This window comes from Brienomyrus brachyistius, chromosome 13, assembly GCF_023856365.1.
Source record: "Brienomyrus brachyistius isolate T26 chromosome 13, BBRACH_0.4, whole genome shotgun sequence".
Classification (NCBI taxonomy): Eukaryota; Metazoa; Chordata; class Actinopteri; order Osteoglossiformes; family Mormyridae; genus Brienomyrus; species Brienomyrus brachyistius.
The window spans coordinates 21,020,618-21,035,719 of NC_064545.1; the positions used below are offsets into that span (position 1 = coordinate 21,020,618).

A 15,102-nucleotide genomic window follows, 5' to 3' on the forward strand; every position below is an offset into this window, starting at 1 on the left:
AGTAGCCATGCATAACACACAGATTAATGTATTATGTTTGCTGCTATTCAGTTGCATAATAGCAGGATTTTATGCTGTACTTCTCCATAGAATATCACTGTTCATATCGTTAAAATCATCCATAAAGGGGGGGGGGGTGATTCTGCAGTGCTTCTTTACATTATACGAAAGCTGGTTTTCTTTTAAAAGTATTTGACGTATGTATAGAACATACGCTGTGTGGCGCGGGGCATCATGGCAGTTCAGTAGGCCGCACGGCTGCCTCTCGTCGGCAGCGTTTACGGGCCCATATGCCACCTCTGCACTGCTGCACCTGTGGCTTATACTCCATGCGTCAGGCGCGTTTTTTCTGGGTACTTCAAAGACACGCAGTTGGCGTAAGCGTAGAGATGCGCGAGATGTCGGCTAAGGTATCCATCGTTAAAAATCAAGACATCGGCACTGGTCTGTCGTATCGGTCTTGGCCGATATTGGAGTCCGATATTTGTTCTTTAATCCATATTAAAAGTTTGCATTGCTGGAGAAAAACACATAACTACTAAAATAATGGAGGCCGTAGATGATCAGTCGTTTTCCGTAGTGGAGGACGAGGGATTTCGTGAGCTCATTGACACCAGCTTAAACTTGATGCCTCACTGCCTGCAGTATATGATGTGGCTGTTACACACATTCGCGGGATTTTAAGACGTAACGTCACCAATGTCAGTTTCATTACAGATTTGTGGAGCTCAGAGGTTAGCTAGTTATCTGTACTGGTAGTAGGATAATGGCCATATGATGACATTTCCATCCCAGACAAGGATCATTATGTGTTTGACGTTTACAGTAATTCCTGCAGAGCACATTGACTGGTGCTACCAGCTAAATGAAAACTTATGGTGGAAAAATGGCTTTATTTGTATAAATATAGGTAATGAAAATGACACATTGGTAGTAATGCTGCTACTGCTGTGTCCCTTAATGCCAGTTGTTGTAAAGTACTTGGGGATAATTTTACAGTAGGAGAGGTGGGTAAAAAAAGACACACAGTAATTACTCACTCGCAGTTGGTTGTTTATGTTTGTGCCGTGTTTTTAAAGCATCCTTTTGAGGTTTCGTGTGACCACCTGTTCTCCTTGCCTGCCAAAGACCCGAACGTGACCCCCGGGCAGCCTCTTCCCACCTCACTGTTCTGCCACATGTCCTTTGGGCCCTTGTTTTTTTCTCAGCTGGTTTATGTTGCATGGCTGAGAGGGGATTATGGGTAACTGGCCCAGAAGAGTCTTACTCGGCCAATGCCGGAGTGGCTAATGGAGGGAATTCCCAGCGGACCTCCCTGGTTGTGTGCTGGTGATGGGAAACGCTGCCCCAATCTAACTCTGCCAGCATCCCCCGACATTCCTGAAACTGTGTCCCACTCCGACCCAGCGAGTCCTAGCAAATGGAGCCTGCTGAATTTCAGCAACAGAGGAACCAAACATTGCCTCTAGTCTAGTTCTACTTATCTAGTACAATTTTCTTATCTAGTGCCTTATCTGAATGCTCATTGGTTTAAAAAAAAAAGTGAATTCTGTACCATTTTGTTATTCCACCAGTCCTGCAGTCCAACTTTACTTTGTATGTATTACTTTTTCCAGAACTGGTTATCTGTTGCTGGGTTGCAGTGAGTTTGTGCCAATCCCAGGAAACCTAGAGCAAAGGCAGGGGATGGCAGCGCCCCTGTAGGGACACTTTAATGCGCAGGCTTACCCAGGCAGAAGCCCAGGGGCTTCCCTAAAAAGGGGATGCCTAATAACCATGCCTAATACATTTGTAAATGTAGAGATGCAACCCATCCTGCGTCCTGTGGGATCGCCTTGCATTGAAGAATAAAATGCTACATCCTCTTTTGAAACAATACAGGACACGATTTGTCCTGTGTTTTCTTATCCGTACTGAAATACAATCTAGACAACCGATCCCCCCCCGAACAATTTTTAAAATCTTAACACAAAGGACTCCCCCACTCCCCCTAGTCGACAGCTCTTACAGCCCAGGGGCCTTTGACTATTTCACTGTGCCTCTGATTACAGGTTACAAACTCAGTCACACACTCAGAACCAGGGGCGGACAAATGCATAGGCTTTCCTAGCACCCCCCTCCCCCCGCCAAGAAACTTGCACCCTGCCTGAACCCCCTCCTGTGCTCAGCAAGCTTCCTAACCCTGGAAGTGTGAGGTTCAAGCCACCAGCTCTACAGTCCATTGGCGGCTTATTGTGTCACTTTTTTCACTTCAGACTTCAGTGACTTTCAGTGATTAGAGCTGACCGAACCGGGCGATTAAGTGACATTTTGGCCCTGGGTCACATTGAAAATCAAATAACAGAGAGGTCTGAGTGCTGTGGGTCTTAGGTGCTCATCAGGATTGATAGTAATCAGGTAGCTGATTGCATGCTTTCAAGGGGAAGAGCGAAATGCTCTTGCAACCCATAACTCATATCCCATTAATAAAGACAGTATACAGAGATGGGATTCAAACACCCGGAATTTTCCACGATGTCGGCTAATAAAATGGAATATGGCATTAATAAGAGACTTTGCTTATTTCCAACTGTCTCGTTTAAAGGACAGCACAGGCAAACATGATCACGTGCGCATCCACTCCAGCTTTGCATGTCTGCACCATTCATAGCTTACAATGGACACATTCATTATGTGCTTAAACACTCAATAAGCCAAACTGTTTTTATGCTGCTGGCCCACAACCTGTTGTTAATTTCATTATATGAAAATTGCTTTATGAAAGTGTGAGGGCAAAATGTTTAAAATGATTAAAAAGCTTAACTTGCAAGTACTACGAACGTCATTTTTATTGTTAGTTTTTTTCTCTAATTGGCAATAATGTGTTTTGTTAAGCATGACAACAAAGGTAGGAAAGAACAGCACTAACCTATTTATAGCTACTCAAAATAATACAGATAATCTCAAAAGTTTAAGGTCTTTTGTTTATTGAATGTAAGACTGGCCCCAAAGCGCTTTTCATTGGCTAATCAATAAACACATCAAGGAAGCAGGGCTTCAGGAAGGTAGTCTCCACATTTAGTTAGCCTTATTTAAAAGGACTTGTGACCGTTCTGGATGTCACATGAGAAGAATTTGGAAAAGTCGCAGCCCTTGCACTGTACTTAACGAGATTTTCATGTCGCTACAGTACCACGCACCGTTTAGGGCAGGGAGCCATACTGTTTTTCTTCTGATTATTCCACTTTATATTATTTTAAATCTTGGTTTTAACCGTGGTCCTGCTGGCAGAAGGCGACGCTGAGAGGCAGGCTGCTTCCAGGCTCAAAGCTTCTAAGACAGCAGTACACAAGAACAAGGTAAAGCAGGAGACACTGGGAATGACCAGGAACCAGCCAGGTAGAGGGCAGAAGCTACTTCCTAATGGCAGAGATGACCGACAACTTATCCAACAGTTTCCCATTAATCTGTGCTATCAAAAAGAACAGGGAACAGTAACTGGTATGAAATGCACTGGTTCATAAAGCAAGAAGCCCTTCATAAATTGTGCTGTGGTCTCTTAATTTTTTCCAAATCTTTATATTAATATATTTACGTTTAAACCAGACCTGCCTTAGTATTGTAGCGTGTTCTTTGTTTTTTTAACTGTAATGATGTTTGATACAACCAAGAAGTTGCCTTAAGATACTAAATATCTGTTTTACAGATTATTGCTCCTTCTGCAGTTCACAAAGGAAGGAATGCAGCTTTCTGACTCCATAATTATAGTTTCTGTTTACTGTATGTCTAGGAAAGTGCTAAATTGTGTAATACAGCAGGGATGCATTAATTTATGGGGCTGCTCATCCGTTTCCATTGAAGCCATGTACTGGCCGTATCGTGGCAGGTGTGCCTTCGTCATCGTTACAGGAGTGCTCACTGTATCCCTTCACTCTTTCCATGAAAATTTCTCTTGCTTGGGTGACTTTCTTTATAAAAACTCTGAATAGGTCATCCAATGATTTCGTCTAAAAGTGGATGGATAGAGTGTGTATTTGTTGTCCTTTGTGCTGGTGTGATGCTTATTTTTTCAATTAAAAATGAACGCTGTAAGAATTCCACTTGCCCCTACTATGATGGCACTGCCCACACTATGACTTTCAGTTCCAGTCAACTTTTAGCTACCCTCGATTAGTTAAATAAAAGTGATGCATAGTTTACACTTTTGTTGCGTTGTTATTGACAGTCCAGGTACATTTTCCTTTAATATTAATAAAGTCTACTCAGCCACAGTACAGCAGAAGTATTGCTGTTGGATAATGTACATCAGGGACGTATATCTTTTTACTTAAACATTTTGGCACCTTGCTGAGCTCTGAGAAACTAGGTGCGCTGCATAAACGCTGAGCTGTCCTGCTTGGTGATGCCGAAGTCTTACTGTCACCTCATAAAATGAAGCTCTTGCCCTTGAGTGGTCAGTATTAAACGTATTTCTACATCATTGTCCGCGCATGGTGCATTATTGAGAACCGTTAGTTGTCACGGCAACACGGACAGCGGTATTTCATCTTGTTTTTGCATTTGCATAATGCTGCCATTTTTCCTTAGCGCCGTACTTGACTTGATGCATAAACTTAAGTGCGAATGACGATGTGGATGGACACAGAAACAAAAAGAACAATCGTTTGATTGGAGGTCATCATACATGATATGTGTTTCCATGGAAAGGAATTCTTTGAGCCAAATGAAAAGGGATGGAACATCTAAACCAATATTAGAAAAATGAGGCTGCTCTCCTCTTTCTTTATTCTCTTGCCCCAGCTGTTGCCATCCAATCCAGCTACCTAAAATCAATGCAAAACAGAGGAAATGCTAACAAATAAAGCTAAAATTGAGCACAGCCATGCCTTTTTGTACAGATAATGTTTTAGAATAGCTTTACAGTTCCTTGGCCGGATGTGATATCCCAAATTAATGTGGGACGTTTACTAAAATGAGAGATTATCTGCTTCCCCACGTTAATGTACTGATCCATTATGAAGGGGACCAAGACATGGGGGACACATTAGTTCTGCAAACCACCTGCACTGCAAGCCTTAATTATTGGTACACACGGAGCACTCTCGGGGCTCGCTTTACACAGTGCTTAAAATAATTTGTTATAGACGCTGCACCAGAACTGCACTGTACTTTCGGTGGCAAGGGGCTCAAGGAGAATAGGCACAGATTTCCTTGCAATCAGGCATTGCCCCCGCCCCCCCCCCCCCCCGCATTACTTTGTTTCCCTGATGATGACAGAGTAACTGCTGCTGTACAGCGCTCCTGCAGGACTCCTCATAATCATTAGTAGGGCACCACCCCGGCTGATTTGTTTTCTTGAGCTGTTGATTTTCCTGACGCCCTCACCTCCTCCTCACCGCTTTGATCATGCAGCTCTGATACGGTTCGGTTATTCAGCCTCATTTTGTTTTTTTTTTTTTTTCAACCCAATTGTGAGGACCTCGTTGGAGAAGACGAGCAACAAAAGCATCATTTGTGAAGAGAGGCACATCGGAAGACACGTGCAACCTCCGTGGTAACAGCGGAGCCACAAGCGGTCTTCTGCTGCGATTCATCAAAGCTCAGAGTGAGCGAAGGATTCTCTAATGAACCTGAAATGCCTAATTTGAGAGCTAGTGAGGTGTTGCTTCAGGAAAGAGTCTCAGGTGGGTCATTAGTGTACGTGTTAAGGTTTGATTAAAGGAAACAGAACCTTATTAGCCAGGAGTTAATCAGCACTTTACTTTTACAGGACTCGCAACTCTCAAACGCGGTCTAGAAATTGGGATGAGAATGTACGTTTGCTTATAATCGTTATATCTGTTTTAACACCTACTGGTAGAAAAATCTTTGTTATTTTGTCCAGATTTGAAGCTAAAGTTCTCCACAGCTTACAGAAGTCAGACCTTCTCATTTTTCCAGAATTAATAAGTTCAATAACAAGACAATCCCTAGGTAAAATTGGATATCATAGTATGCCCAGGCAATCAGACATACCCCAGCAGCAGGCTAAGACAATGACATGCTTCCACCATTCAGTATCAAAGCATAACCACGAGGCTGAGGCAAAAGATAAACATTTTGTTGCAATAGAGGGTCTGATGCAGCTTTAAAAAAAAAAAAAAAGATTTTACCGCAAAAAATAATTAAAGGTCGGTCACATTGTAGTTGCATTTTAGATGCAGGTTTAGAAATTTTTATGTGTGAGAATGTATAGATCTATGTATGTATGTATGTATATATATAAACATTTGCACTTTTAAGTTGCTTTAACACAAATGGAAGAATTAAAATCACGGCATAAATGTAATATTAATTATTGAACCTTTACATGTGTTACACCGTCAAAAGTGTACCAAAGCTTTGATAGACAGGAAGCAGTGTTTATAAATTCTGGCATTAGTCATACGTGTGTCCATTTGGTCTTGCTGTGCTGAAATATGGCCTTCGGTCCCTAAAAACATTTAGTACTCCTTCTGTGCATCTTGTATTCATGCAATATGTCTCAAAGATTTGTAACTCACGGCACGCATTTTTCATGATATTGTGTCTGAAATGTGGCTGAGACACCAACGTCCCCAAAGGTAACCCCAACGGTGTTTCTGAAAGATTGATGTAGAATGTTCCGGTAAAATGGATGGCAGCATATTGCATATGACTCCGGTCTTTATAACTGTGCATGACTGTTACGCACATTTTTGTGACAGATTTAGACTGATTCATGGGGTAGCGGATGCAAGACGTGTGCATGTTCACCTCAGCATCCTGCAAGCTGCAAGCGAGCTTTATGGTACAGAGCTGGTCCATTTTTAGCCATGATCTGTGTCGTATTAATTATACTGTATTTCAGTGTTATTTCGAATTCCAATCAGGTAGCATGAGTCATTTCAATTTTTAATTGAAGGTTTCCATCTCTTCATGTATGCTGAGATCCAAAACGTAAATTCTCTTTGGAATCAATCACAGTTTTTCATCCAGGACCCTGACTGTGATTGTAGAGGATGGATGGATGGATGGATGGACAGCATAAGCACACAGTTATAAGCATTTGATCTGTAGATAATTTTCCACCATTGGTCCTGCAAAGAAGTAGTACATCCTAGCAAAAAGAGATCAAGTTGTCCTGTTTCCAAGAAATCATCATGCAGGCGATCACAGTCCATGACGTTACTGCTGCAAATTATAGCTATTATTTATAAAGACATTTGAGATGTAATAAATGACTATTATTTGCATATTTCATGTTACACGTAAAATGATGTGTTAAAGTTGTGGTTGAAGGTGGGTGGCAGAGTGGCTCATTGATCAGCCCCCACCCCCACTAGCCTGACTGGGCTAAGTGATAAGATGATGGATGGATGCTTTGAAGGACATTTTTTTTGCATTTCTTACAAACAGCTACAGCAACTCAAACCCGGGAGAGTAATCTGTTCCTGATGAACATAGAGACTCCTTGTTTTACGTTGCTTTTAGAATGCCTGTTGAGAGATGCTGCTGTTGGTTTGAATTCGGCTACACCTCTACGTGGCTGGGTGGGTGAGTGGGTGATTCAGTGAGTAAGTGATTCAGTGAGTGAGTGATTTAGTGAGTGAGTGAGTGAGTGAGTGAGTGATTCATTGAGTGATTCAGTGAGTAAGTGATTCAGTGAGTGAGTGATTTAGTAAGTGATTCAGTGAGTGAGTGAGTGAGTGAGTGATTCATTGAGTGATTCAGTGAGTAAGTGATTCAGTGAGTGAGTGATGTAGTGAGTGAGTGAGTGAGTGATTCATTGAGTGATTCAGTGAGTGAAAGAGATTCTTTTCAGTACCTACTGTATGGGTTTGCACGAGTGCCTCAGGGTGGCCTGGCATTGCATTCACAGAGAACACTACTTTACAGTCCTGTACTTTCTGGGACAGAAGCATAGAAAAGCACGACTTTTATCGGCTAATAAGTGGATTTGCTAGTAAATGGATGAATGAATAAATGCAGGCTGGATGGTTGGAAGGTTTATGACTAAGCTGCACTACTTGGCTTATAACTTTCCCATTAAAATACAGAACTAGGAACATATATATTTTAAGGGTAATAAAATACTTTCAGTTCTGGCTGAATGATTTATCAGTATTGTGTAAACTTTTTTCCATTTGTATTGTAATTATGTTACAATTTCCATGCTACATATAACTAATAGCAATATATTTTTAGGAATAATTTACCTGAGGCTTAAAATATTATGATTACTAAACATCAAAATAATATCACTGTAAAATGTGTTTTTTTGAGACAATATGTGATTTCCAAAGCATTCTGCTATATAAAAAGATTGCCTCCGCACAAAGAAGCCAAGTTAGTGTTTGCTGCATTTCCTGCTACATTAATTACACATATTAAGGTTGGAGCACAGATGTTTGCTTAGAGGGAATGAAAAAATTCTGTTTTCGACAATAAGTATATTGACAGAGAACAAACTGTTTCCTTACTAGATACTGCTTTTTAACCATGTTTGACTGGGATTGAGTGTAACTTTGGTCAGTTATGGGTTATTTTTGAATCTTGAATGCATCTAGCCCATTTTTTTTTTGTAACATTCTACAGTTAAATATTATTTTTAGGCAGCATCATTCGTTCAGTATTTTGGTAAATAAGCGGTTTTAATGGTGGTTGGAACAGCATATAGCTTCAGTATAAAAATCTGTTACAATGGGTAACTAATTTTATTCCTACACCAAAAGGTGTCATTGTGATCTGTAGAGTGGAAAACTACTTTTTTATGTTTGTCTCTGTGATGGAGACCCATCCATCTTTCATCCGCTTATCCAACACAGGGTTACGGGCGGGCTTGGAGTCTTAGGTAATGAAGTAAGCTTGTTTTCTAACAGTAATAGGTCAATAACAGGCATTATGTCAGTCCTAGTTTCTTCCCCTGGGAAAAGAGGCCGATAGGTTTTACACTTCGATGAGAGGGTCTCCATTTCTGCTGAAACTAATGTTTGCATCCATGTTTGAGATCTGCATGGGGAACAAGAACCTTAGTTTAATCAATACTTGCTGTCAAAAAATATATGCACAGGCCTTGTGAAATCTTTTGATCCCATTCTCATCTAATCTTTTTTTATTTACACAGTAAATTTTTTATGAATTTACCAATATAAGAAATATGAGACCATTTCGTATTTTCTTTTTCTTTACCGGTTAAGAGTAACACTGAGAATGACATTTAGCTGTGTGTCTTTTTTTCAGTGATTGATCGTCATGACATGCGGTCGATATTACCACAGATGAAAAGGTCCTTATGTGCAGAGGGAACACATCGGCAGTGTGACTTTATTTGGTTTTACCATGTTATGTTCTTGCAATGACTCAGTTTTTGCCCTGTTAAAAGTGAAAACAGATATTTAAATGGAATTTATGCATGAGGCATGTAGCTTTTTTCAAATGAAAATTATCGGGAAAGAACATTATGTATCCATATCGCTTATTTATCCATGACTGATCCTTTAGATTAGGGAGGGTTTATTGATCCCCATGGGGAAACCAATCTTACTTTCCATGAGACTCACCCATGCAGATGAGACCAAGCTTGGGGGGGGGGGGGGGGGGTCACAGACAAGTGTTAGTTACCTTGCAGCCCTGTAAGGACCTCACTTAAGTACCTATGGACATGTAGCTGTTGTGCCAAAACCCAGCGACCTTCCAGCTGCAAGCACAGCGGCCACATACAGCCCGGTCAGCCACACACGTGCCTAATGCACACCACCCTTTGCCAGTTTATTCAGCCGTGCATTTACGAGGAAATTTACTCTCAATAGTAAGTCTGCTGCAGGGTGATTAGGTTGTGTCTCACGTTTACTACAGACATCTCAGAACTGGAATCCAGAAAGGAGGGACTCCAGTTTGTAACATCGGTACCATGATAATAAAAAGGTGATTTAAAGTTCGAACACATCAACTGACAGAAGATACCCAGGCATCCTCGTTGGTGTCAATACTGCAATAAGAAGAACACACAGGCTTTTCAGAGAACGGCATTTTTTGCCTCTCCCGAGACTTCCAGAAATCAGAAATACGAATAATTACGCAATAATTACGCTGTAAATGCAGTATATTTCAGCTTATTTTTTTTTATGTAGAGATGATGGTTCATTCTCGTGCCTTATTCTGCCTGGAATGGGCTTCAGGTCTCCCTGCCACCTTGACCAGGATACGAATATGGATGGATGGATGGTTCATTTTCAGGGTGTACATCATAAAACGTATGCTGCGTATTCAGAAGTAAATCTTTAGCTGGATGTTATGGTTATGATCTAAAGACCCCCCCCCATTACCTCTTCCTTTAGCATCATAGTGTCAAGGTACATGCTTTCTGGTATTTATCACAGGTTGCTCTTGTGTCAGACGGGAAGGTGGTGGGATATCTAGGCAAGTGAGACATGAGAAGGCATGTTACTTTGGATGGAAGTCTCTGCTAAGTAACTAAGTAATGCAATAAAAAGCTGCACTTGGCGTTGCAGGAATGCCGCATCCTAAAAGGCACTGTGATGCAATTATCCCTTTTCCGGGAATGGAGTTACATCCTGCCTCTTCACTTTCCGCATATCTTAATGCATCAGTTTTAGTTTTTATTGAAATTACATTTTGGGAGCCAGTAAAATTATATCACTTTGCAGGAAATGATAAATTGCCATCTGCCTCTTTCCACCTGCATCTGCTCCATTATGCCAACATATCAGGTCGCAGTTTCGAAGCGTCTGACTTCACGGAATGATTGACAGAGGAAATGATGCAGCACAGCTTTGGGGAAACGTGCATCAATCTCGAGAGATTCGAAGAACACCCTCCTTGGGAAAATACGGGGCCAAGTTATGTTTTCTGGGAACTGTCGTGGTGGCGGGGGCTGGGCTAATGTTTTTATAGCAGAAATAAAGGGGCCAACCCAGAGACAGCATGTTATAGGAAATGCTGTGATATTCTCTGCCATGTTTCTCGAATTGGGTCATGATTGCCCAGTGTTTCATATTGTTATATGATACTTACATACTGCATTTGTACATTTTATTGAAGTAAGGACTTTTCTTCTCAATTAAAGGCTAAGCAAGTTATTTTCTGAGTTATTTCACAGCTATGGCTGGAGCTGGATTCAAATGCAGGACCTCTGGGTCCATCAGCCAGTGTTTCACCCCTAACCCGATGTCTTAAAGGAGCCACAGCACTAGGGTGTGCCTGAGGGGTGGGGGGGGGAGCTCACGACCCCTTCCCATTTGACAAGTCAGTTTCGGAGCGACAAAGCAGACCATCCATGGTGAATTTCAGGGGCCCTCAAGATCAGGGGCCAACTTTGTTATGGAAAATGGCGTGATATTCTCCGCCACGTTTCTCGAATCTGGTCGTGACTTTTGTGTCATTCTTTATTGAGGTATTGCACAAACATATCTCGGGGGATATTAGATACCAAATTACATTCAAGATTCAAAACCCTTTTTCACGGTCAGGGGCTTCATTGACTTGTCCAGGAGTTTATTATCCAAAGAAGTTTGTATTAGTCTCTTTCTCATATAAGTACACAGCTAAATAGTGGAGCAATTCAGATCAAGTAAGTTCCTTAATGGGACTAAAGTAAGATCTCTCCAGGGGCCCAAGCTAGCGACCTTCAGCTTATGAGGCTAAGTCTTTAACCACAATGGCAGACTGCTCCCCAAGTGATTAAGTAACAAAATGACATAACCCCTTATACTGCAGCTTAAGTATGGCCTTCATTCTTATTTATGAGCTCTCTTAGGAATATCATAGAATCAATTATTTATGCCATCATTACTGCAGTATTAAAATACTAATATTAACATCTCATCAAATGTGAAGCTAGGACAAGATTTCTGATTCTGCACAGTAAACAAACATGATTATGGGGAGGGCATATCATCATGTGCACCCCATTGGTAGCCAGCAGAAGGGGCGGGGTCTTGGGGGTGGGGCCAGAGGTTAAATCACTGAGGTACATATTAGCTAGTCTAATGTGCAGACGCCGCTCATTTTGCGTTTCGTTTGAGAGTCCAGGAAGATGGCTGTCCCTGGAGATGGAAGAGAGATTCCCCTAAATGCGTTTCCCATGTTCACTCTGGGTCTTTCTGGACTGTGTAACATGCCATTTTTTACCTGCTGAGTCGGCTCTGGAGAGGACAAGCAAGCACACGCCACCAGGTGGCTGTTTTAACTTTCGGTCTTTTTAAAGATGTCAGCTTGAAACTCCCCCCCCACCCCACCTTGCTACTGTAGCAGTACTTCTGTTTTGTTCCAGTTGTCACCGATTGTGGATTTTGCTCTGGCGCCTCCGATATGCATGGCAGAGATCCAGCAGCTACGAGAATGGATTGGAAGCTTTGGATTCCAGTACATGAAGGGAATTGATTTCATAGGTGAGGAGGAGGATGGTGATAAGAGATGCTTTTACCCTAAATGTCTTGCATGCCAAAGACTAGCTTGTAGTTCCTTATAATATGCTAGCTGTATGCCTTACCCTGCCGGATTGGTTCAAGTAACACCAAAACTAGTACAAAGTGTTATAGATATAGGTATAGTTGTGAATGTGCCGAGGAGGCAATGAACTCATTAACCACTGCATATATTTCTGCTGCTTAAGGAATGGAGTGTAGATAAGAAGAAACTGATATCCTCCGCAGCCTAGTAACCTGAAAGGATGCTTGGTGATGGTTTACATTTTTAAATAAATTTTTAAATGGTTTAAAAAATGAGCCTCGTGCCCATTGCTTCCGGGATAGGCTCCGGACCTCCCACGACCCAGTAGGATAAGCGGTTTGGAAAATGGATGGATGGATGGGTTTAAAAAATGATTTGTGTTTTGTTTAGGCTAAGATCTGAGGGAAATGATTAGAATAAGGGGAGATCCCTTTGAAAATTAAAGTGTATTTAGAGCTGTAAACAGAGTAAAGTTAGTGTATTGGGGATAGATATTTTAATAACAAAGTACTTTTAGTATTCAGTATTACAGTCGCTGTACTTTGACTAAGATAATGAGAGATTCATTAGACTTGTATCACAAAAAAATGTATACTGATAACCTGCTGGTATAGCCCTCTGAACGCTTCATTAAAAACAGATCGATATCAGCCTAATATCAGCCTGAAGTATGGCACCAGTCAGTGTCTTGGCTGATAAATCGGACCATTATAGACGTGAAACATGGCTGGTAGCTATCTCCTGACACTATATGCATCATTATTTTAGCATTTAGTAGTTTACACTTTAATATATTAGCAAATAATTGCAGAGAAAATAATCGCTTAATCTTCAATGGCTGCTGTTTTCCAGCTGTTTGCTCTTCAGTGACTCAGAAACGCCCCACCAGTGTAATATTAAGCGGACCAGCCTCTGCGGCACTGACATGTAACTACAATGCCAGGACTTTCATATTTTTCTTGCTTTGCCTTTCAAATCTAAACTGCCTTAAGAAAGCAGCTTTAAAACAGCTCGGCCGGGATGATGCTGATAAAAGCTATAAGGGTTGCGGACTCAGGGTGGGGTGACAAACCGAATGCTGGACACTTTGATTATTTCACTGAGGTCACGGGGAGCAGCTCTTTAGGACAAATGATCTGTCATGAACTTATGTTTGCGTTTCCATTATTTGCATTGCTAGAAATTTCTATACAGAAGCAAAGTGAATTCAACAAGATCTGCCAGACAAATTAGAACCTAAAGAAAATATCTTCATGGAAATTATCCTCGGCATTTGTTTTCTAGCTACCACCGTGATTGTGAATCAGTGCAAGCCAATAACCATGCAGAGTGATATTGCTTTCTTTATGAGCGTATTTGTTTTCTCTAATGCTTGCAGCTTTGAAGTTCCATTAACTTTTTTTTTATTGCATTGCATGCACTCTATCAATATTTGGTGCAACATACAATGATTCAAGGTTCCTAGTTATGCAACATCGTTTTCCTTCCACATTTTTTCCACCGACCTTAAAAACCCTTCAGTACAAAGATAGCTCCTTAATGAGACATTGGAATGCAGTTAACCCCAAGGGGTGATCACCTTGCAGGGGTCGACTAAATTTTTGCAAATGCTCAGCTGCACTCTTGTTAATTCGCTCTGCCGCTGCATGTCTTACATACCCGCATTTTTGGTGCGGGCCGAAAATCGAACGTCGGAGCGAAGCCCTTTTAATGTAAATATTTCAAAGTGCAAGTTAATTTCCAGGTTGCAGTTCAACCCCAAGAGCGGGCTGAGTGGAAAAGCGTTGGAGGTAACATGGATTGCGTCTTCATCGCTGGTGTAGCAGTTTCATTTGTGTTCCTCATTCGTATTTCATAAACGCTTAGCAGATGCATTTACCCATAGCTACTTCTGGCTTGTCACCCACATAGGCAGCTACATGTTTTGCCAGAGTAATTTAAGGTTGCAGCCTTCGAGAACCCTTCTTGTGCATGAGCCATCAGCCAATCAGCTCGTGTGTCCATGTGCTACCTGGTACAGAATCAGTCAATCGCCGCATTGGCCTGATTTCTCAGAGCACACCAGCGGAATACCAAAATGACTCATACAGGTTTCATATAATATTATGGGAAATATTTAATATATTTAAATTTATTTAATTTCTATCAGTATTATCAATGAAGCTTTTTTTTCTAATTTTGTTTAAAGATTGCAGGCAAAAGACCACATTTAATGTAGCTTTGCGTCTCAAATGTATTTGGACACATTCATAGATTTATTTTTAAAAATCCTTTTTCCGTTTCTCTTCAGTGGGTTATAAAGATATGAACGGTAAATTAGCTTCCTGTTCGCTGTAATGCTTTGAAATTTCAGATCATCACAACTGCTTTATTTTATTATTATTTTTGATTTATTTACAAATTGTCAAACTTCTGAATGGCCTGATTTGGCCCAAGCCATATTTTCTAGGATGCATCTATTCACATGGTCCTCTGAGCATCACTACCAAAGCCTTGAGAACATTGTGACTCTATCAAATCCTTTCTGGCTTCTGGACCTTTGATGGTGTCCAGAAGGAGGCCGTTTCTTGTTATACGAAGCACCAGTAAAACCCAGTAAGGTCTGTCTTACCGCATCATAGCCATCGGCTGTTGGAAGGCAGGTCTCATAAT

The 15,102-nt window shown here is 41.2% G+C and overlaps 1 protein-coding gene across 19 annotated transcripts in view; it reads left to right on the top strand.

Annotated features, from left to right (window-relative positions):
- Nucleotides 1-15,102, top strand: part of large2 (LARGE xylosyl- and glucuronyltransferase 2) — a 239,339-nt gene that overhangs the window by 29,812 nt on the left and 194,425 nt on the right. For 8 of the 19 annotated variants that reach the window (XM_048972635.1, XM_048972634.1, XM_048972636.1 and 5 more), the window contains one exon: nucleotides 5,456-5,663. The exons of 8 other annotated variants lie outside the window; for them this stretch is intronic. The gene's annotated coding sequence lies outside the window, so the exon portion shown is untranslated. Of the gene's footprint in view, nucleotides 1-5,455; nucleotides 5,664-12,007; nucleotides 12,390-15,102 lie in introns of those variants that run through there. 3 more of the 19 variants (XM_048972618.1, XM_048972613.1, XM_048972616.1) reach the window with 3 other exon arrangements.